The sequence below is a fragment of the Capricornis sumatraensis genome, chromosome 3 (assembly GCF_032405125.1).
Source record: "Capricornis sumatraensis isolate serow.1 chromosome 3, serow.2, whole genome shotgun sequence".
NCBI classification, from domain to species: domain Eukaryota; kingdom Metazoa; phylum Chordata; class Mammalia; order Artiodactyla; family Bovidae; genus Capricornis; species Capricornis sumatraensis.
The window spans coordinates 78,358,795-78,382,854 of record NC_091071.1 but is presented as its reverse complement, the minus strand read 5'-3'; the positions used below and the strand labels follow the sequence as shown (position 1 = coordinate 78,382,854).

The window sequence follows — 24,060 nt, the reverse complement described above, 5'->3', positions numbered from 1 at the left end:
CAGAATATCAAATCTCATTTGTTCTTATACTCATCACTTTAATTTTTAAAAAAGGACAATTTTTTTACATTTCTAGAAATAACTCTTAGCCTTTATATATTTTGATTAATTCTGAATCTATATAAAGTATAGCTGTATAAACAATAAAGATAACTCAGTTTTTCTCATCTTGAAAAAAAAATCTGAAATTGTTTCCTTTTTCTTCTTTAACTTCTTGAACATGAAACAGTAAATTATTCATTCTGTCTTAAATATGTCCAAAAAAAAGAATTATTAGGGCTTATTTAAGACAGAATAAATAATTTACTGTTTGATGTTCAAGAAATTAAAGAAGAAAAAGGAAATAATTTCAGATTTTTTTCAAGATGAGAAAAACTGAAATACGTGAATCGTGAACTTCCAGATGTTCAAGCTGGTTTTAGAAAAGGCAGAGGAACCAGAGATCAAATTGCCAATATTCACTGGATCATCGAAAAAGCAAGAGAGTTCCAGAAAAACATCTATTTCTGCTTTATTGACTATGCCAAAGCCTTTGACTGTGTGGATCACAATAAACTGTGGAAAATTCTCAAAGAGATAGGACTACCAGACCACCTGACCTGCCTCTTGAGAACCCTATATGCAGGTCAGGAAGCAACAGTTAGAACTGGACATGGAACAACAGACTGGTTCCAAATAGGAAAAGGAGTACGTCAAGGCTGTATATCGTCACCCTACTTATTTAACTTATATGCAGCGTATATTATGAGAAAAGCTGGGCTGGAAAAAAGCACAAGCTGGAATCAAGATTGCTGGGAGAAATATCAATAACCTCAGATATGCAGATGACACTGCCTTTATGGCAGAAAGCAAAGAGGAACTAAAAAGCCTCTTGATGAAAGTGAAAGAGGAGAGTGAAAATGTTGGCTTAAAGCTCAACATTCAGAAAACGAAGATCATGGCATCTGCTCCCATCACTTCATGGGAAATAGATGGGGAAACAGTGTCAGACTATTTTTTTGGGCTCCAAAATCACTGCAGATGGTGATTGCAGCCATGAAATTAAAAGACACTTACTCCTTGGAAGGAAAGTTATGACCAACCTAGATAGCATATTGAAAAGCAGAGACATTACTTTGCCGACTAAGGTTCATCTAGTCAAGGCTATGGTTTTTCCAGTGGTCATGTATGGATTGTGAGAGTTGGACTGTGAAGAAAGCTGAGCGCCGAAGAATTGATGCTTTTGAACTGTGGTGCTGGAGAAGACTCTTGAGAGTCCCTTGGACTGCAAGGAGACCCAGCCAGTCCATTCTAAAGATCAGTCCTGGGTATTCTTTGGAAAGACTGATGCTAAAGCTGAAACTCTAATACTTTGGCCATCTCATGTGAAAAGTTGACTCATTGGAAAAGACTCTGATGCTAAGGAGGGATTGGGGTCAGGAGGAGAAGGGGACGACAGAGGATGAGATGGCTGAATGGCATCACTGACTCGATGGACATGAGTCTGAGTGAACTCCAGGAGTTGGTGATGGACATGGAGGCTTGGCATGCTGCATTTCATGGGGTCGCAAAGAGTCGGACACGACTGAGTGGCTGAACTGAACTGAACTTTATATTTCTTTCCTTTTTTGTGTAAAATTTACAATGTTCAAATCACAATGATTTTGTTTGGTTTGTATTTTGTTAGAAAATAAGAACAAAATATTTGTCTACATTATTGTGTTAATTTGATCTCTTTAACCAAGAAGATGACATTCTTTTAAAAGCACAATTAGAGGGCTAAAAGATACATTTTATTAAAATCTCCTGGAAATTAAATGAACAAAAAGATGACTCAATTTACAGCTAACCACTGCCATCCATCCTTGAACAGAAAACCCAAGATCCAAGATTTAGGGAAGACAGTAAAGAAGCTGACTTTTCATATCAACCGACTTCTGCCTGATTTCTTAGCCTGATTACTCAGAGCAGTTTCCTCACACGTTTACCCTCTGAATATTTTCTTTAGTTGTGGTTATGGAAATCTTATGTGTTAGGGATTTGTTTGCGGTAAAAAAATATCGAATGTTTTAAAATGCAAAAACTTCAGGAAGAGTTCAATCATTCAGACAATAGAGTATTTTGATTGCTTTCCCTCTTTTTTAAACAATTATCTGGGAACATCTTGACTTTTGAGAATGATGGTTCAATGTAGAAGCAGGATCGAAGTGTGAAACTTGAAGTGAAGTCACTCAGTTGTGTCCCACTCTTTGCAACCCCATGGACTGTAGCCTACCAGGCTCCTCCATTCATGGGATTTTCCAGGCAAGTATACTGGAGTGGGCTGCCATTTCCTTCTCCAGAAGATCTTCCTGACTCAGCGATTGAACCCCGATCTCCCGCACTGTATGCAGATGCTTTACCGTCTGAGCCACCAGGGAAGTCCTTTTCACCAAGTGAAACTTGAAGGGAAGTTAAACTCTGAAGAAAAGATGTGCAAAAGTGAGAGTGCCTCTGCAAACCCACAGGGTCCACAGGAAAAATAAGATGGAATCTAGGTGTTTATATAAAGCCTAAGCTCTTCTTTCGTGCTTAATTTAGATTCACTTGCTAGTAGGATGCCTCAGGGAGAGGCCTTATACTCAGCACTTCAGACCAGAGTTGCTAGTGCAAAATGGCTGCGCCTAACACCGCAACTCCGTAGGCCTGTGTGGAGTCACTGTATCCCTAACACTACAATCTGGAGGCGGGAGTAGCATAGCCCCGCCCCACTCGCCAGAACTCCACCCCTTTCCCCTGCAGCCGCTGGGGCTGCTGCTGCTAAGTCGCTTCAGTAGTGTCCGACTCTGTGCGACCCCATAGACGGTAGCCTACTAGGCTCCCCCGTCTCTGGGATTCTCCAGGCAAGAACACTGGCGCGGGTTGCCATTTCCCTCTCCAATGCAGACAGAACCCTATAAAGAGGTCCTACCCACAATGTTTGAAGTGGGTAGGGCTTGGACTCTAAAGCAGGTGATTGCACATCTCCATGATTAGATCAAAGAATAAGTATTCCTTTGCTTCTGAACTGAACTTCAGTCTTCTTTTATTGGCTTGAATGACACTGGGCAGGATCAACCCAGGAGAGTTGGTAATAAGAGGAACCCAAGAGGCTGGAGACAGGGGCACTGCGGTATGATAAAACTCTTCCCTTTCTTCACATTTCTGAAACTTGTCTCCTGCTGCCAGAACTGAGAACAAAGGCTATTGCTAATATTGCTATAGACTGAGACATTACAGGTCAAAGGGCTTTTGAGGGTGGCCCTGGAGATCTAATTATTATTTATGAAATTATTTCATAAATGGGTTAATGTGCTCCAATTTCCAATGAATAGATATACAGATACACTTTTAAAAGACATAGTCTTTGTAGGTTGGGGAAGACTATGTGCTAGTTATATTCAGATTTTCAAATGTAGATAAGCCTCCCTAATTTGAAATGTAGAAGATCTTATTCATAATTAATTTCATTTTTTTCTACAGATTGGTCATAGTTTTGCCGTTGTCAGAAAATACGTTTTAAGAATGACATGCTGCACCTTCACAGTCTTCAGCTACATCTTCAATTCATTTAATAAAATAGTTAGTTGGAGCAGTTGTCATAGTTTCCATGGTAACAAACAGGATGACTTTAGTAAACAGAAAATAAGCAATTTAAGACTGTTCCATTAGAACTAAAAATAGAATTGCTTCAGGCCAGGCATCACAATACAAAATGGTTAAACAGAAAATCTGAGGAGATGCTAGAAATAGCCATTATGTATTTTGCTAATGAACCAAAATACATATTGATTTTACCACTTAAAATGACATTTCCTGGATCATTTAGAATATCATTGTGAATTCACAGATTTGTTACTTAGCAGTTTCGAATCTTTCAACATATGAGGTTTACTGGTGACTGTATAATAAAATATGAAGGACAGATTTTTGAGAAATTAATTAATAAAAGATGTAGGGATAGACATCTACTAGGTTTGCAATAGAGCAGAGTAATTTTGCTTTTGGTAATAAGGGGCAAAATCCTGTGTTTTGACACTAATGCTTGTACATTTACTGTCCAGTGCAAAAAATCATGAAATGATAGTGCTTTGTAAAAAAGTTTGGCTATATGAATTAGCTCTATAGCACATTGAGTAAATATAATTAATCTAGGATTTACTGCCCACTACCATTGTTCCCTGAATGTTTCTATTAAGCAATATATCTCCTTTAAAGTCAACTGAAGACTCACATTACATTTTTTTCTCTTTTAGTTTTTGAATTTAATGTCTCCATCAATCTTGCATAGACTCCTGGAAAGCAGATATTGAAAGGAGATACATGGAATTTATAAGAGGAGAAGAATCAAATGCATTTTACAGTGCAAGAACAATTTAGCTTGCATAATGCTACAAACTCCAAGTTCTATTAAGACACTACTTTTGTAAAGCAACATTACCCTAAGAAGTCATTACTTTGTCATCCTAAATATTTTTGTTAAGTGCAACAGTGGAAGCAGAGAAATGGAAGCATAACCCAGCAAACACTAATTTAGCCATGAAGACAAAATAGACATTTTCTATAATGTTTAAATAAGAGAATTTTAAAAAAATCTAGAATTAAAGAGTTCAGACCTTGTTGAAAGAAAGTTATATTATATTGGTTATATTAAAATGAAATTAATAATGTTTTCTAAGAAACAGCTTATTTATAATAACATCAAATAATTATAAAATTATACATGCAATTATACTAATTTAGTAAGACTCAGGTTCATTTCCATGTTTTGTCTCCTGAGTGAAAACATTGTCAAAGCAGGAAAGGCTGCTTAGAAGGAATGGTGCTCATTTTAATAAAATGCCTAGAATATTAATTTTTAATGGTAGCCATAGAGTAAGCAAACTTGGAGTAATCTGAATAATTACTCTTTTATTAATAAACTCCTAGCCACATTTTAAAATAAAATGTCAAGACTCCTCCCTTTGAGCTGCTTTAGAGATGCTTTATTCTACAGTTTATACTTATGGGGCATTCTTACCCTGAAATAAAAAAAAAATGTGTGGGTGTGTATGTGTATGCTGTCGCTTCAGTTGTGTCTCACTCCCTGCAACCTGATGGACTGTAGCTTGCCAGGCTCCTCTATCCATGAGATTTCCCAGGCAAGAAAATTAGAGTGGGTTGCCATGCCCTTCTCCAAGGGATCTTCCTGAGCCAGAGATGGAACCCACATCTCCTGCATTGCAGGCAGATTTTTACCCACTGAGTCACCTGAGAAGCCCCCCAAAAGGTACACTGAGCACCTAATATTGGGTCAGGTACTGTTCAAAGTTCTCAGATGGTAATGAGAAGAACAGCAGTGAGAAAACAGATCAAGGTCCTGAACTTGTGTAACATATCCAACTAAGGGAGACATATTAGTAAACATATAAGTATTCAGTCTATCAAGTAAAAAAGTACAATGAAGAAAAAGACTGGAGAATAAGATGGTAATAATAGTGTTCAGGGAGTGTTTCTCTTTCAGAATGACATGTAAGCAAAGACATTTAGGAAATGGTAAAATGGGCTATATGACTTTGCCAGTGCAAAATCCTTTAGGTGGAAGCACGATTGTAAGCTAAAGGAACAGTGTGGAAGCCAGTGCGGTTTCAGCAGTGTGGTGTTTGTGGCATAGAACAGGCTGGGACAGCAAATAGGGTAGGGAGCCACACCTTGTAGATCGTGGGGAAGGCACAAAGGGTACGAAGTTGAAGCTGTTTTCCCATTGCTTTAAGACCTGAAGTTGGTTGGGAATTGTAATTTTATAATTGAGACCATTTTCATAACAAAAGCTGACCTTTTATCGACCTATTATCTGAGAGTGACCTCATGAAGGAAGGCTCTGCCAAACACCATCCAAAGTCATTATTGAATTACTCGGGTGAATACAGTTTAGCTGGAAGATGAAAAATAAAAGTAAGCTGCATTTTATTCACAGTCCAAGCTTCACACTTCTCAGTTGAACTCTTAGAACAGTACCTGTCATAGTGCAAAAGTGAATAATGTGAGCTATTACTTTTGCTCCTTGATGGAGGGTCTCCAGAGGGGCAAGCTAACTCTCAAGTCTCTACATGTAATTTCCTCTAGTCTTTTACTTTTCTAGGAACCACAAGCTACATTGTTTGTATTTCTCAGCACCTTGTGGAGATTTTTCTTCTCTGAGTTGAGAGGTTTGGTGAATGTCACAGAGTTTTAAATTCCTTTCTTTTCAGTAGACTGGTGGGGAAAGGTGGTCTTTGAAGATTTAAAAAAATACCATTTGAGACCTGTCCTAGAAGAAAAACTAAACATAGTGATCTTGGGAAACAGAGGCCTTATCAAATGGGCAGGCTTGTTTTTTAACTGAAAAGCTTATTAGAAAAGCAAAAAGGACTGTTACACTTCTTAGATGGAGAAAGCTACCCAGTCATGAATGATTTAAGATATTGTCAAGTGGAGGCACAAGTGAGAAACAAGCAAAATTTGTACTTGACTTTTCAGTATGTAATGCTTCCTATGGGGGCTTTCCCAGTGGGTCAGCAGTAAAGAATCCGCCTGCAATGCAGGAGACATGGAGACCCAGGTTCGATCCCTGGGTTGGGAAGATCTCTTGGAAAAGGGAATGGCTACATACTCCAGTATTCTTGCCTGGAAAATCCCATGGACAGAGGAGCCTGACAGGTGACAGTCCACGGGGTTGCAAAGAGTCGGATACAATGGAGCAAGTAAACATTTCCTTTTATTTCTTTTTTTCAAGAACCTCTTCCATTTTCCTCTGCTCTCTCCAAGCCTCCAAGATGAAAATTATGAACCTCTTTTTATCAGTAAGGGGCATCATTAGAAATATTAACCTCTTATAGAGCTCCTGATAACATTATGGATTACCACCTTCAGGATAATTTTTTTAAGGGGAATAGTGAAAAACAACAGTTATCCCAAGATGAGTTCTAATGCTGCCTCTATATAGAAGAAATATTTTGGTTGTATGGATAAGACCTTTCATGTATCCCTCAATTCACATCTTATAAGTCATTGTTTGCTGATATCAATGCTGCTTTTGAGCAATTTATGACCTAAAGAATGAGAGAAAACTATTATGGAGACTTAGAATAAGACTTACCTCCAATGTGTCTATATTTAGAGATAGGGACTTACAAGGAGGTAATTAAGGTTAAAGGAGGCCATAAGCGTGGGGTCCTAATCCAGTAGGACTAACCTTTTCTTTTTTTTTAATTGGAGGAAAATTGCTTTACAATGTTATGTTGGTTTCTGAGCACAACATTATGAATCACTTTTTATAAGAAGAAGGAAAGATATAAGGAGTCTGCACACCCAGAAGAAAGGTCATGTGAGGACCCAATAAGAAGGCAGCCATCTGCAAGCTAAGAGAGCTCTTATCAGAAACCAGTGTTGCTAGAACCTTGATTTTGGACTTTGATTCTCCAGAACTTTGAGAAAATAATTGCCTGTTATTTAACCCAGTCAGTCTGCAATACTTTGTTATGGCAGCCTGAGCTGACTAGGATTCCCTGAGGTGGAACATGTCAGGGTAGGAAGCCAATGTTGCTAAGACAGATTAAGTGGAGAGGAAAGTGGTAAGAGATCCAGGTCAGAGAGTTACCAGAGCCGGGAGTGGGTGAGTGGAGGGTGGCTAAGGAAGCATCACCTTGTGGGGACTGCAAGGACTTGGGCTGATGAGGTGAAGCCACTGGATGGATTGAGACAGGGAAGTGGTAGGCTCTGGCTGCTGTGAAGACATGGACGCATGAAATATTTTATGTTTGTTTGTCAGGTAACTTGGTTTAAATAGAGTAATAGTATACTAGAACATAGAGTGTCAGCTCTGTTTCAGGATGGACAAGGCTTGAGCAGTATAGGAGGTCATGGCCTGATGGCCTTCTATGTTCTTGAAATGTAGTTTTTGGTGTTGAGGATGCAGTGATTGTTTTAAGCATGAGAGTATCTTCAGAGAAATATTTTAGTGTACAGATAAAGACATAGCTATTATAGGTCCTAATGATGTGTTAGAGAAGTAATTTCAAAAGGAGCTATTTGAAGAGACAGAAGACACATTTAGAAAGACTATTTAATAACTCTTATGGCTTTCCAAGTGGCTCAGTGATAAAGAATCCACCTGCTGATTCAGGAGATGAGGGTTCGATCCCTGGGTTGGAAAGATCTCCTGGAGAAGGAAATGGCAACCCACGCCAGTATTCTTGCCTGGGAAATCCCATGGACAGATGACCCTCTGTTTGCCAGGTTACCGTCTATGGGGTCACAAAGAGTTGGACACAACTTAGTGGCTCAACAGTAGCAGCAACAGAGGAGTTCTTTGAAGAGACAGAAGGCACATTTAGAAAGACAACTTAATAACTCTTATACAATATCATATTAACAAGAATAGGTAGGTCCCATGAACTCATATAGTCTGGCTATGTGAGCGAACAGAAATACTTTATACAGAAGCATTATTAGCAAAAGGACTGAGCTGTGCCTCTGCTAATGCATTAGCCTAAAGAAATGACCTTATCATAATAGTCACCAACAAACACAGACAACATAGCAATCACCAACATGATTAAATTGTAACAACTGTGGACATATTTAAACAGTCGAAGTACTTGATGGAATAACATGGGACTAGAAGTATCCTTTCCGAATTTCTAGGAGAGATTACATATATGCCTTTATTTGCCAAAGGAACTAACCTAATTTACACAAGCCTGGTTGCCACACTCATGCTCTCTGTGGCAGTATTAGCTCTGTCTGAGATGTGAACAGCATGAATGATTCATTTTTAATTACCTCTTATTTAAAACAATTTTTAAACATTCAGAAAATGTTGAAGCAATCCCAGTGAGTAGTAAATTCCTTGGACATGTAGCTCTGTGTAGTCCCTGAAATTAGACAGATTTGAGTCTGGTATTCTTTGCTGAGTGACCTTGGACAGATTAATCTCTCCAAGATTCAGATTCCTCATCTGTAAAGTAATGAAAGGAAGAGAGAGTACCACACTTCACGGCATTGTTGGGAAGCTGAATTTAGACAATGCCTGTAAAGTATTTAGCAGCCTAGCATGTAGAAAGTGAGCAATAAACAAGTTTTATAGTAATTAAATGGGGGAGGAAAAGCACTTTCTCAACTTGAACTGGTGGTTAAACTTCCTTCAAAGGTTTGATGATGAAATCATCATTCACCTCTTAAAGAACTTCAGAGATAAATCCATCAACTTAATCCCCTTGACTTCAGAGGAGAAATTACATCAAACAGCAATTTGAATAGAATGAGAGCTTAGTAGATGGAATATTCTTTTATCTTCTAGTGTCTTAAAATATGTCTCCTAACTTTGTAGTGATGAGGCCCTTAGTTTGTTTCTCATATAGTTCCTGTCCCTGGTGGACTGGCCTATTGCCTTTAAAAAGTATACTATATACTAGGTAACTTTTGTGATTATAACAGAACTCTGCCTCTTTTGGCAAGCCCCATAGTGAGTGGAATCTGATATACAGTAGAAATTTGTGAAGTAATCTTTATTTCTGGATTTGCTTGAGAAGTACTATGATCAGTATTTGAAAGCACATTTTAGAAAGAAAGGTAATAATAATAGGCAACATCTATTGATATTTGCATGTCAGTCACTGTTCTAATGGTTTTTCATGCCTTAATACATTGGCATCTTAAAAAAACTCAACAATGGCACCATTATTATTATTGTGAAGATGAAAAGTAAACCATACACAGTCTCATCCTGCCCTTGATTTTTGGCATTTCTTCTCCTTTCTGCTGGGTTGGATGAAGCACAAGCTGGAATCAAGATTGCGGGGAGAAATATCAATAACCCCAGATATGCAGATAACATCACCCTTATGGCAGAAAGTGAAGAAGAACTAAAGAGCCTCTTGATGAAAGTGAAAGAGGAGAGTGAAAATGTTGGCTTAAAACTCAACATTCAGAAAACTAAGATCATGGCATCCGGTCCTATCACTTCATGGCAAATAGATGGGGAAACAGTGGAAACAGTGACGGACTATTTTTCTGGGCTCCAAAATCACTGCAGATGGTGACTGCAGCCATGAAATTTAAAGATGCTTACTACTTGGAAGGAAAGTTATGACCAACCTAAACAGCATGTTAAGAAGTAGAGAGGTTACTTTGCCAATAAAGGTCCGTCTAGTCAAGGCTATGGTTTTTCCAGTGGTCATGTATGGATGTGAGAGTTGGACTATAAAGCTGAGCACCAAAGAATTGATGCTTTTGAACTGTGGTGTTGGAGAAGACTCTGGAGAGTCCCTTGGACTACAAGGAGATCCACCAGTTCATCCTAAAGGAGATTAGTCCTGAGTGTTCATTGGAAGGACTGGTGCTGAAGCTGAAACTCCAATACTTTGGCTACCTGATGCAAAGAGCTAGGTTACTTGAAAAGTCCCTGATGCTGGAAAAGAGTGAAGGCAGAAGGAGAAGGGGATGACAGAAGATGAGATGGTTGGATGGCATCACCAACTCAATGGACATGAGTTTTGGTGAACTCATGAGAGTTTATGAGTTGGTGATGGACAGAGAGGCCTGGTGTGCTGTGGTCCATGGGGTCACAAAGAGTCGGAAATCACTGAGCAACTGAAATGAACTGAACTCCTTTCCATGACTGGTGGAATATGTAAAGAAGATTCCAATTCTTTTTTTATGCCAAGCCCCTGAATTCCATGATTTTTAAATCAGTTAAGTTCTAAGAGATTTTTATATTTTATAAGCAATGGCCTGATAACTGAAACTCTTCCCACTGGCTTCACTCAGTCTTGGACTTTTCTGCGGCTCTTCTGGATTAGGCAGAGTCCCCTTCTGCCACCTGGGAGGCAGGAAGGCATCATCTACTTGTCCAGACATGCCCAGCCCCACATTCCATTTGTGTCCATCCAGTCAATACTGCCTCATGAGCATTTTCTAGCTCTTCTTTTGATCAGCTCTGGGCTCTGTTCCCTCAATCCTTGTATACTATATTTGCTACTACAGTCAAAGCTATGGTTTTCCCAGTGGTCATGTACAGATGTGAGAGTTGGACCATAAACAAGGTTGAGAACTGAAAAATTGATGCTTTCAAACTATGGTGCTGGAGAAAACTCTCCCTTGAATGCAAGGGGATCCAACCAGTCAATCCTAAAGGAAATCAGTCCTAAATATTCATTGAAAGGACTGATGCTGAAGTTGAAACTCCAATACTTTGATGCAAAGAACTGACTGATTGGAAAAGACCCTGATGCTGGGAAAGATTGAAGGCAGGAGGAGAAGGGGATGATAGAGGATGAGATGTTTGCATGGCATCACCGACTCGATGGACATGAGTTTAAGCACACTCTGGGAGATAGTGAAAGACAAGGAAGCCTGGTGTGCTGCAGTCTGTGGGGTCTCAAAGAGTGGGACATGACTGAGGGACATGTACTGAAATGAACTGATTAGCAACTATATAATTAAATCATGGCTATTATTTTCGGAATGTCTTCTATGTGCCATGTTTCTCATAAGAAAACTTGATCTCGAAGTTTCTCAGATATGTAGTAGGACCAGGCTTTGAAATGAGACCTTTCTCAGATCTTTCTCCTATATCAGTGTTTCCCAAACAGTGAGATGATAATTGACTTTCCTGGAAAGGACTTTCTGAAATGATCATTTGGGAAATGTTCTCCTGTAAAAAAAGATGCTCAATGTACATTATTGTATTAGAAGTTTTGTAAAAGCAAGTACATATTTACTTTGTTTAACACAGCACTTTTCAAATTAATTTGATTCTGAAATGCTATTTTAGAGAAATTGCAATAACATCCAACTCCTTAGAAAGCCACTGGAAAACACTAAATTGGGTTATTTCCCTCCCTCTTTTAATGACATCCTTCTGAGAGGGAGGAAAGTAAATATCAGTAAATATCATAGGTCGCCTAGACACTTATTGGAGAGGAAGGAACTATAGGCAACATGGGGCTGAACCAGGAGGGGAAAGACAATGGCAAAGGTGATATCACCTACTCAATATACTCTGCTTGGTGTTGGTCCTTGTTTGAGTTCTCAGAAATCCAACTAAAATAGCATCAGCATATTTTATAATACATATTGTAACAATTATTTTCCCCACAAACTAAAAGGTTACCACTACATGAAATATGATATAGTGTTTCACAAACAAGGTCCAGTTCATACTATATGAGAGAGATCACGTTTTAAAGCACAAAAGCCCTCGTTTGATAATCCATTACTATTCTGCACCAGATATTGCATGACTGACATGTACAAGGAAATATTTTCACACTGTTTCCTCACAGTCTTTCTTCTTCCTTTTCAAAATGTGAACATATGTGAACTTATAATAGTTTGTGGACTCTTGCTCCTTGCCACTGACACATCCTCTTTTAATATTAATGCTCAAGCGTTAGGTTCTCATCATACTTGTAAACTTGACTATTAGGGAAAAAAGCAAGTTCAACTGTGTTTCTAGACTTGATAAACCACTAAGAAATCATTTTGGAATTGAAATAAGGAAGAAAAACTTTTACACCATGTCTGACTCATAAATTACATAGTCTCTTTAGATGTACCAATAGGCTTTCCCTGTGGCTCAGCTGGTTAAGAATCTGCCTGCAATGCGGAAGACCTGGGTTCGACCCCTGGGTTGGAAAGATCACCTGGAGAAGGAAAAGCTACCCATTCCAGTATTCTGGCCTGGAGAATTCCACGGACTGTATAGCCTTTGGGGTAGCAGAGTTAGACATGACTGAACGACTTTCACTTTAGATGTACTATTAAGATTACCCACTCCTCAGCCCTGGCTCTCATTTAATTTTTGAGCATTTTGAATTGAATTACTGTATTGAGACAGATGAGTGTTAGAACAAGCTGAGGCTGATTTACAGGCTAACCAAGTCTACATTTGTAATCAGGAATTTTGAGCCATGTTTGTGATAAGTTTTTAGTACTTTGTGGCTTTTATACCCAGGTAAACGTTTATTTGGTTCATTTTTTTTTTTTTTTTAATATGACATACTCATGTTACTAAACCTCTGATCTACTTAAAGCAAATCCACTCACCAAACTGCCTTTTATTCAATAAAACTGCATGAACACTGATGCAATTTGACTCAGAATTTGAGAAAATCTGTACATCACCCTTGGTATGTATACACTACTATCAAGGTCAAACACAATTAGAATCCTGAGGCCAGTCGCCACCTTGAGGATGTCGTTGCTAATGAAGCCTGTACACAGCCATATGCCTAGAGTGCTCTGTTCATGGTGTATTCGTGGTTGTTGAAAGCAAATATTATTTGCTCTCACTGTGTTTGTACAGATCTTGAGAGGGGTTAAAATTAGGCTTTGTAGGCCTGTCTTGAACAAAAGGTGACAGAAGCAGAGAAGGTGAAACTGAAGGTATTGCTCTAGATAATTTAATCTTATCTTTTCATAAAAATTCCTATCCTATTTGACCATTATAACTTGGGATTTTCATTTTTATCTGTAAAAAGCATGGGATATTTTTTTACAGAATAGCAGAGGGAGAAGAAAGGATGTCCTGTCCTGGAAACCAGTGAACACTGGGCTTTTTCTTCCCATTGGCAGTGTTAGTGGGGAACACCCTCTCCTGGGCTTTGACACCAGGCTTTGGGGCATGTGGCTACTACAGATATTCTCTATTCCTGAAGGCTGCTGGAGGCATGGACCTGCAGCAGTCCCTTATTGAGGGACTGCTTTGCAATGGTTCATCTTGCCCAGCAACAGAGAGAGAGGTTCTATTTAAAAATCACCCAGACCACACTTCTTGTTGCTTCTGTGTTTTACCCATACCAGGATTCATGACCAAGACTAGTGCTCTTTTAAGGTAACAGAGTGGTGACTGCTTTAGTCCAGCTACAGACCGAGACCATAGAGAAAGATGCAGGGTTGGATGATCTGATTGATACACACAGCAATCTGCTAATCTGAGGGTTAAGATGTATTTTCTGTATTCATCAGTGAGTGTATAGTATAATGGTTAAGCATAAAGCCTCTCATCAGATTGTCAGGGGTTAATTGCTGGATCTGACTTTGATAGGGTTCGATATTAGAATAAGTTACTTAATTGCTCTGAGACTCATTTTTTTTCCTATCTGTAAAATCAGGATGACGATATTATCCATTTCACAGTTATTGGGAGGATGAAATAAACCAACATCTGCAAAATTTTAAAATCTTGCCTTGCATATAGAAAAAAGTGTCATCTGTTGTTATCATAAAGAAATGATCAAAGCACACTTTTGAGTTTTGTAGCCAATAAGATAGAACAAAAGACAGAACAATCAAATTTTTAAGTCGGGGAGAAGGGAGAAAATGTGCTTCTAACACATCCATTTCCCTTGTGAATATCTGCCTACCCACACTCTGCATTTCCAGTTCTATTCTCCTCTAATTTTACAATTCTCTTCCCAGAACTGGACTCTAACTTGCCTTTATCCCTGAACTTCTCCTGTCTTACCTTTTATGAAAATTTACTAGCCCATGTGTTAATAATGGGTTGATCAAAAAATTCATTTGGGTTTTTCCATAAGATGTGCTGGGAAAACCCAAATGAACTTTTTGGTCAACCTGATATATAACCAAAGGTCTTGCCTAAGCACTTGCTGACAGAGAAAGATGGGACTTAATTTGCAGATAAATCTCAGCCCTGGTGTTTGAAATTTTTTGGCAGATAAACCCTCTGTTCTTTAGTTTTACCCATGAATAGAAATATGTTGGACATAAAAGCTGGGGTTAACTCCATTAGCCTAAGGTTAAGTCTTTAGCTTCTCTAAATAGGAACTTCCATCTAAATGTCAATGCCTCTTTCTTTTTGCCTGATGACTTTGAAGCTGATCAGTGATTCTGTATGTCAATATGTTACCTCTCTTAGTTAATCTAAACCCACTTAATGGGAATTTCCAGAAGATAAGGTCTTATATCAGAGAAGCTTCTTTAAAGATGGAAATTTCAGGCACTATGCTGAACCAAAGGTAGACACCTTTGGGTGGCAATGGAGACTTTTATCTCTCTTCAAATGGTAAAGAAGAACTGAAAAAGAAAATATTAGATTGAACACACTGGTGAGATTTCAACAGACATTATAAAACCATTAGCAAGGTTGATCTATCATGTGTTACATTTGAGAAGAAAGATTCAAACTTTTAAGATTAAAAAAAAAGATTTTCTAAATTCCTTCCTTTTACTGTCATTGTAAATTTCTAAGGACAAAGAAAACAGACAATATTATATACCATTAATGCTAACAAGAACAAGGAGGGAACCAACATTGAGTCATCTAGCAACATCACTGAAAAGCACAGTAAGAAGGCCAAAAGCACAGTAAGAAATTCCAAAATTCTGATTGACAAGAAGATATTGGATTGATGCCACTGATAAATCCTTTAAAATGCTCGTCCTTCTAAGAACGGCCCCTGAGAAGCAATCATGTATTTCAAAGTGTCTTCTTGTGGATGTTATGGAAAGCTTCCCAGAGAGATGACATCAAGTTACATCTTAATGGAGAATGTGTACGAATTTCCAAACTCATCTCAGATGCCATGGTGATAGGGAATGCTTGGCAAAGTATACAGTGAATGGTATTTTCCAGCCCAGCTGGAAGGAGCGTAATTGAAAAATGACACATGCTGCTCCTAAGACACAATGTCTCTAATAAGGCATTAAGAATAGCAGTGGTGTTTCTGCTGGATTTCTTCAGTTTTCTCTTCCAGGCTCCCTCTTCATCCTTCTCCTCCTGTTCAAGTGAAGAGAATATGCTGAAAGGACTCCCTTATCCTCTGGATTTCAGCTGAAGTTTAGCTGGTGGAGATTTCCGGCAGGTAATCAGAGGAAAGGAGGTGTGCCAGAGTATTTATTCCCTAGACTACAATTCTCCTGGTCTGCAGATGGTTGGATGCATCCCTCACTGAACTTGACTTTCTGGCAGCCCTCAGCTCTGTCTCAGGGTTTCAGTAATTATCACTCCTTCGGCTTGTCCCTTCCAGTGTCCCTCGGCCTGGGACACTGCATTGTCCCTTACTGCACATTTATAAAGTTATTTTCTCATTGTGTTCTGCTCAGTCATGTCCAACTATCTGTGAGCCCGCTAGGCTCCTCTGTCCATGGGATTCTCCGGGCAAGAATACTGGAGTGAGTTGCCATGCTTTCCTGCAGGGGATCTTCACAACCCAGGGATTGAATCCCTGTCTCTTGCATTTCCTGCATTGACAGGCAGATTCTTTATCACTCAGTTACCTGGGAAGCCCCTATTTAACTCTCTTCAAATTCCTCAATTTGAGTGTTCAGAAACACCTGAATACTGATTCATACATGATAAAAATACTACTGGACAAGGGAAGTAAGTGGAAACTTGATAAGCAGACATTCCATATTTAAGGAACAAAAACGTAGCAGAACACTGGGATAATGAGAATAAGTAAGAGATGTTAAATAAGACAACGGGAACCTAAAAAATTAGGCCAGATAATAGTAATAAGGCACCACATTTGTCCCCAAACAGGTTGGCAGAAATCATAATCTTGACAAAAGATGGGTGTCAGGTATCTGGATATGATAAATGACTTTTCAAGATTAAATTCCTTTAGAACTTAAAAGGGGAATGAAATATAATAGATTTAGTTCTGAGCCTTGGTCAGAAAAAGTGGCAATTACTAGGTTGTAATAGCATGATTAAATTCAACATTTTAAAAAAGTGAGGGCAACTGAAAATATCTGTCGGAAGGAGGATATCTAATGATGGGTGGGAAAACAAACACCAAAACTGACAGAACATTTAAAACATTTTTTTAAACTACTTGTTAACATCCCAAGGTAAACTTTTAAAGTTATTTCAAAGTACCATAATGTATTTCAAAGAAAGTAACTTGATCACAAGTCCTGCATGACTATGTGGTAAAACCACACCCTTGAAAGAAGAAAACCACAAATTAAGACATTTCCACAGTGAAGAAATTGTGAAAAAGAACCAGGGAACTGAGTAAGAGTTAAATGTCAAGTATAAAAAATTAAGCTAAAGGGCACTTCCCTGGTTGTCCAGTGGTTAAGAATCTGCCTGCCAATGCAGGAGACACAGGTTCGAACTCTGGTCTGGAAACTAACTACTGAGCCCATGTTCCCTGGAGCCCTCTCATCACAACTACTGAAGCTGGCAAGCCCTAGAGCCCATGCTCCACAAGAGAAGCTGGAGAAACCCGTGCACAGCAGCTGGACAGCAGTCCCTGCTCACTGCAACTACAGAAAGCTTGTGTGTAGCAACAAAGGCCCACAGAAACAAACAAACAAAAAACCTAAAAGTAATTCAAGGGACACTTGCAAAGAATTTCTAAGCAATTGAGTTTAAATAAGTTACTGGACAATTAAAAAAAAAAAGATGAACTGGGGAACAAATTTTATCCCTGATGTTCTACTCACTGTAGAAAAGGAAACTCAGCTAAAAATTCTACTAGATATGGAGGAGTCTGGAACCACATTATATAAGTAGAGTGCATTAAATGTGTTAATTATAAAAACAATATAAATAAACCACCTTCCAGGATCAATATTTAAAGTGCTCAAGGTGTGCTGCTGGTACATGAAGTATGCAATTTATTGTTTAGATGATCAGTGCTTTGGTCAGTGTGACTCCCATGATAAGAATTTTAACAGAGATCAATAGATTAGAGCTCTTCCCTACCAGGCAAGGTGTTGGCAATGGTAATAAACTATAGGACACTATAATTTTGTTGAGAACAATGTGTTGGTGGAAAAGTAACAGTTTTCTGTAAGGCAAAATCTGATCCATTTGATCTATTGGAGACTTTTGTGTTTAAATGAAAACCAAGCAGAACCAAAATGAACAGATAAATAAAACAAAGGAAAAGGAGAGAAATTGTTAGCTGGCTACTCTGGACCTAGCATTGTGGTAAGAATTTTGACACACTTATTAAATATTGACAGTTTCAGGGGTGGAAATTACTGTCTCCATTCTACAGAGGAAAACAGGCTGAAAAGTTTCCATAATTATATTGCTAACTGGCTAGAGTTGAATCACCATGCAGAAGGAGAATCCAGACTTTTGTCCAGGTTTGGCTGGTTCTAAGTAGCCTGTTTATTTAAGAAATTCATTTAGATTTTCTTTAAAATTTTAACAGAAATTTCTTTAAAATTTTAAATCTCTCTACTTACCTGAGATTTTAGAAAGTTTTAAAAATTGAATGACGGTCTAATTTGGACAGTATTTGACAAAGATAAGGAGTTGATGGGAAAATTAGAAAGAAAAAAAGGAGAGAAACAATCAGGCATTTCAATGCCTAGGACTTTTTAACAGTGTTTGGTGTGTAGAATTCTAAGATGGTCCCCAAGATTTTCTGCCTCTGGTGTACACACCCTTCATAATTCTAGCCACAGTGAATATCATGTTTCTATCACATGGCATAGATGAACTTAAACGGATATTATTTAGGTGAATCTAATGTAATCATCTGGGACATTTAAAGGCAGAAAGTTTTCTCTGGCTGTGACAGGAAGGGAAGTCTTTGCTGGCCTAGAAGAAAGCAAACACCCATATTAAACTGCTGAGACCAGAAGCCCCTAAAAACTGAATGTGGCACCAACTGACAATTAACAGGCATTGCAGGGACACCGTCCTACAACCGCAGGAAGTGAATTCTGCCATAAACCAGTACATTTGAAGAAAACCTGAGCCCAGGTGAGAACCACAGCCTGGGATGATATTAATAGCTTAAATTCAGCCTGGTAAGACCCTGAGCAGAGAACCCAGCCACGATGTGCCCAGACTCCTGACCTCTACAACCAGAGGCTAACATGTGGGTCATTGTTTTTAGTTGCTAATTTGTAGTATTTTTCAGGCAGCTGTAGGAAACTAGTAACAGAGCAAAAACTACTTCTAGAATTTGTCTTATCTGACATTTTTTACAAAACTTCAGTAAACTTAGAAGAAACTTCTGCATACAGAACAATTTTGGCCTGTGGGGAGTATACTAAATAGAGATTTAGTTATGTTGACTGTGTGAAATGGTAGAAAAAGTTTCAATGTATGTTGGAAGGCAAGGCATTTTAGGAAGAATAAATCTAAATGATATGTACAGCATGATAGATTAGTCTCAACCAGCAATTATGATTCATTAAAAAGCTACAGTGAGCATTTTCATTGCTCCCCATAGGCATAGGGTTAGCATGCTCCTATTGAGAAGACCAACAACATTTCTGAGCATCCTTGGGAAAGGTATTGGAAACTGACTAGAAACAAAAGGTCTGTAAAAATTACAGGGTTAATCCTTTCCCAGGATACTGTAAACAGTTACCCTTCTTAACGAGACAGCAGGAAGTGCATAAGTGATAGACACGGTTCCCAGATGTACAGCTAAAATGAGCAACAGGTCAAAATTTCTTAGGAAGTACATCTTACAAATATACCACTTTTCTGGAGAATGAAAGATTGAGGAAGTATTCTTAAGGTTTATAAAAACAAATAAAAGGACTGCATATTAAGTGTACTGGCAAGAATCTGAGAGTCCAGTTAGTGGGGAAACACTGCTTCTTTCCTTTCCAGATGTTTCATATCCAGGAAGTGAGATTCACATAACACTTCTGAGTCCTCTTCATCCCTTTGGTCATCTTGCCCTTGAGAAGGTAGTGTGATTTAGCTCCTTGGCAGAATTGGGATAATATGTTGGGTGTGCTTGACTCACCTCTTCACTTTATCTTTCAAGAATAAACCTGATTTTAAAAAAAGCACATTTTCTTTTTTGCCTGTCTCTAACTAAGTAGATGGATGCACGCATGCATGCCAAGTCACTCGGTTGTGTCCGACTCTGCGACCCTATGGATCATAGCCCTCTAGGGTCCTCTGTCCTTGGGATTCTCCAGGTATGAATATTGGAGTGTGTTGCCATGCCTTCATCCAGGGGCTCTTTCTGGCCCAGGGATCAAACCTGCAGCTACTGTCTCCTGCCTTGGCAGGCAGGTTCTTTACCACTAGTGCCACCTGAGAAGCCCAACCAGATACATAAGGCTGTTTTATTCTGGGGTTTGAATGTCTCAAAAATATAACCAGTAAATGCCATTCTAGAACTTTTTGAGTAGTAAAGGTGAAGTTTTGTTTCACGAATAATATTCTTTTATCTTATTTTTCTGCTAGACTGAAGTTTGTTATGTGGTAGTGAAAGAGGTGCTATTTATTGGGTCCCTTCAAAGGTCTTAACAATTAGAACAAAATCATTCCTCTTAATGTTATAAAAAAGAATTCTTAAAATTGAAACTAAAAAAAGGCATAATTTTATTCATAAGTATTAGCATATTTAAGAAATTTGTTACTTCAAGATGTGTAGGATGAAATTACAAAGGACATCAAAAGTGTTTAATGAACTTAATTATTATACATTTAAAAAGGATTGATTCCCACATTTCTGAGGTCATATAACTGGGTTATTATAGAATTATGTAGAATCTCTGGTATATTTTAATTCATTTGCTCATTATTCATGCAGCAGCCTAAACCCAAGTGGCATTTTTCAACATTTGAAAAAATTTCCAGCATTGGAAAGATTTTTATATTAAAATATAAAGAGTAAAAGTCACCCTTAAGCCTCAACATGGAAGATTTGCAATCCTAGTTCTCTTCTGTATTTTTTCTTATTCACTACCATTTTACAACTTCGATTTTTAAATTATTAAATACTTGCAACAGAAGGTGAATTTTACATTTCATAATTCTTCTAGAAGTTGTGTGCACTATGGAACCAATGGAAAAGTATTACAAAGAGCAATTAACCTTTTAAACACAAATCTTCCTAACAAGACAGTGGCAAAAGGAGGTCTAAAAGGAAGATCCTGACTAATTGGCCATGTTAGACATCTCATTCTCATCGTTTCCTGGAGAAAGATACATGTTGCTTTTACCTAGAAAACACAGTTTAAGAATTGTTTCTTTTCTTTTCTCGCAGAAATCTAAGGAGCCAAGGGCAATATATCAGACAATCCCAAAGGGCTCTAATTACCTTTTTATCTGAATCTCCTCAGCACTTTTAAAAAGATTCTGCACTTTATTATTCCATTTCATACTGATAGTCTATTTCACAGGATTCTCTTGCATTATTCCTGCATACGTTAATTTCCCATCTTGAGTATAAGATGAAATTAAGCCACTCTTGGCTTCTTTATGTTTATTAAAGCCACATAACCTTTCCACACAAAGGTTTGGATGCAAGTTTAATGAATAAATAAACTTCCAATAGTAGAAATAACAGAAGCCACATGGCTATGACTCACACTGGGTCGGATCTGATCTGAAATAACCATGCTTGTTTGTTTTCACGCCCCAGGTGTACTTCTCTATAAGGCTTAGGGAATATTTGATTATCAGTGACTTGGGGGTTCTAGCTCCAAGAAACAAGTCATTTCATCCTTGGCATAGCTACAGAGATAGCTTCAAATCATTATTACACAAAGCAATAAAAGTAAGATGTAGTTTACTCTGTACCCTTTGTGACATTTTGGAAGGATATAACTGGAATGAAACTTACACATGAATATGGAGGAAAATAAGTGAGGATTATAAAGAGAGGGGTAAAATATTTGTGTTCTCATTAGAATTTAGCATATTGTGAATACTTCTATGACAAGTATCTCTAGCTAGTCACACTCTTCTTAAATGTTACATATTTGCCTACTTTACTCTGAAGAAAGCAGCAATAGAATTCATCACAACATACTCACTGAAGTATATTAGTTTCTTATTGCCGCTACAACAAATTGCCACAAACTTAGTAAGATAAAGGGCTTCCCTGGTGGCTCAGAGGGTAAAGACTGTGCTTACAAGGCAGGAGACTCAGGTTCAGTCCTTGGGTTGGGAAGATTCCCTGGAGAAGAAAATGGCAACCCACTCCACTATTCTTGCCCGGAAAATCCCATGAACACAGGAGTCTGGCAGGCTACAGTCCACAGTATCTCAAAGAATCAGACGTGACTGAGCAACTAAGCAGCAGCAGTAGTAAGACAAAACAAAAAGAATTGATTATTGAATAGATCTGGAGGTCAGACTCTAAAATGGATTGGCAAGGATGCATTCTGGAGGCTCTAGGATGAATCTGCTTCTTTGTCTGTTACAACTTCTAGAGGTTACCTCCTGGCCCCTTGCTCCATTTTCAAGCAAGCAATGCAATATCTTCAAATCATCTTCATTTCTGCTTCCTTCCCTCTGCTTCTGGGGTCACATAAACTTGACTGACTGTGACATTCCTGCCCCAATTTTATAAAGATTTTTGTGATTACACTGGGCCCACATGGAAATTCCAGAAGAATCTCCACATTGCAAGATCCTTAACCTATCTTAACCTATCTGCAGAGTCCCTTTTGCAATGCAAAGTAATATACTCACAGGTTCTGGGGTTTATGGCATAGACCTCTTAACAGGGCCATTATTTAGCCGACTATAGGGGATGTACTTTATTTATGTGTCTTTGTTTATAAGACTCCTAGAAAGCCAAGACTTCATATGACACTGAGAATCCAAAAGCTTCTGGTAAAATATTTCATGCATGTGTCCACATGATTCTATGTAAAAGACTTATTGTGTGAAAGTTGTCAAACAGCTAGCAGTCAGGGGAAAACCAGAATTGCCAAATCAGAGGAGCTTAGGTGATGAAGAACATCAACAAGGAAAAGAAAAGCAAAAAGGCAAAATGGTTGTCTGAGGAAGCCTTACACATAGCTGAGAAAAAAAAGAGATAAGAAAACCTTCCTCAGTGATCAATGAAAATAAATAGAGGAAAGCATTAGAATGGGAAAGACTAGAGATCTCTTCAAGAAAATTAGAGACACCAAGGGAACATTTCATGCAAAGGTGGGCACATTAACAGACAGAAATAGTATGGACTTAACAGAAGCAGAAGATATTAAGAAGAGGTGGCAAGATTAAATGGAAGAACTATACAAAAAAGATCTTCATGACCCACATAACCACGATGGTGTGATCACTCACCTAGAGCCAGACATCCTGGAATGTAAAGTCAAGTGGGCCTTAGGAAACATCAGCATGAGCAAAGCTAGCGGAGGTGATGTAATTCCAGTAGAGCTATTTCAAATCCTAAAAGATGATGCTATGAAAGTGCTGCACTCAATATGCCGGCAAATTTGGAAAACTCAGCAGTGAACACACGACTGGAAAAGGTCAGTTTTCATTCCAATCCCAAGGAAAGCAATGCCAAAGAATGTTCAAACCGCGAAATTGCAGTCATCTCAGTTCAGTTCAGTTCAGTCACTTAGTCGTGTCCGACTCTTTGTGACCCCATGAATCACAGCACGCCAGGCCTCCCTGTCCATCACCAACTCCCAGAGTTCACTCAGACTCACGTCCATCGAGTCCATGATGCCACCCAGCCATCTCATCCTCTGTAGTCCCCTTCCCTCCTGCCCTCAATCCCTCCCAGCGTCAGAGTCTTTTCCAATGAGTCAACTCTTTGCATGAAGTGGTCAAAGTACTGGAGTTTCAGCTTTTAGCATCATTCCTTCCAAAGAAATCCCAGGGTTGATCTCCTTCAGAATGGACTGGTTGGATCTCCTTGCAGTCCAAGGGACTCTCCAGAGTCTTCTCCAACACCACAGTTCAAAAGCATCAATTCCTCGGTGCTCAGCTTTCTTCACAGTCCAACGCACATCCATGCATGACCACAAGAAAAATCATAGCCTTGACTAGACAGACCTTTGTTGGAAAAGTAATGTCTCTGCTTTTCAATATGCTATCTAGGTTGGTCATAACTTTTCTTCCAAGGAGTAAGCGTCTTTTAATTTCATGGCTGCAGTCACCATCTGCAGTGATTTTGGAGCCCAAGAAAATAAAGTCTGACCCTGTTACAACTGTTTCCCCATCTATTTCCCATGAAGTGATGGGACTGGATGCCATGATCTCCCTTTTTTGAATGTTGAGCTTTAAGCCAACTTTTTCACTCTCTTCTTTCACTTTCATCAAGAGGCTTTTTAGTTCCTCTTTAGTTTCTGCCATAAGGGTGGTGTCATCTGCATATCTGAGGTTATTGA

At 38.6% G+C, this 24,060-nt stretch overlaps 1 protein-coding gene across 1 annotated transcript in view; it reads right to left on the bottom strand.

The window, feature by feature from the left end:
* Window positions 1-24,060, bottom strand: part of KCNH7 (potassium voltage-gated channel subfamily H member 7) — a 517,474-nt gene that overhangs the window by 156,488 nt on the left and 336,926 nt on the right. The window lies entirely within an intron of this gene.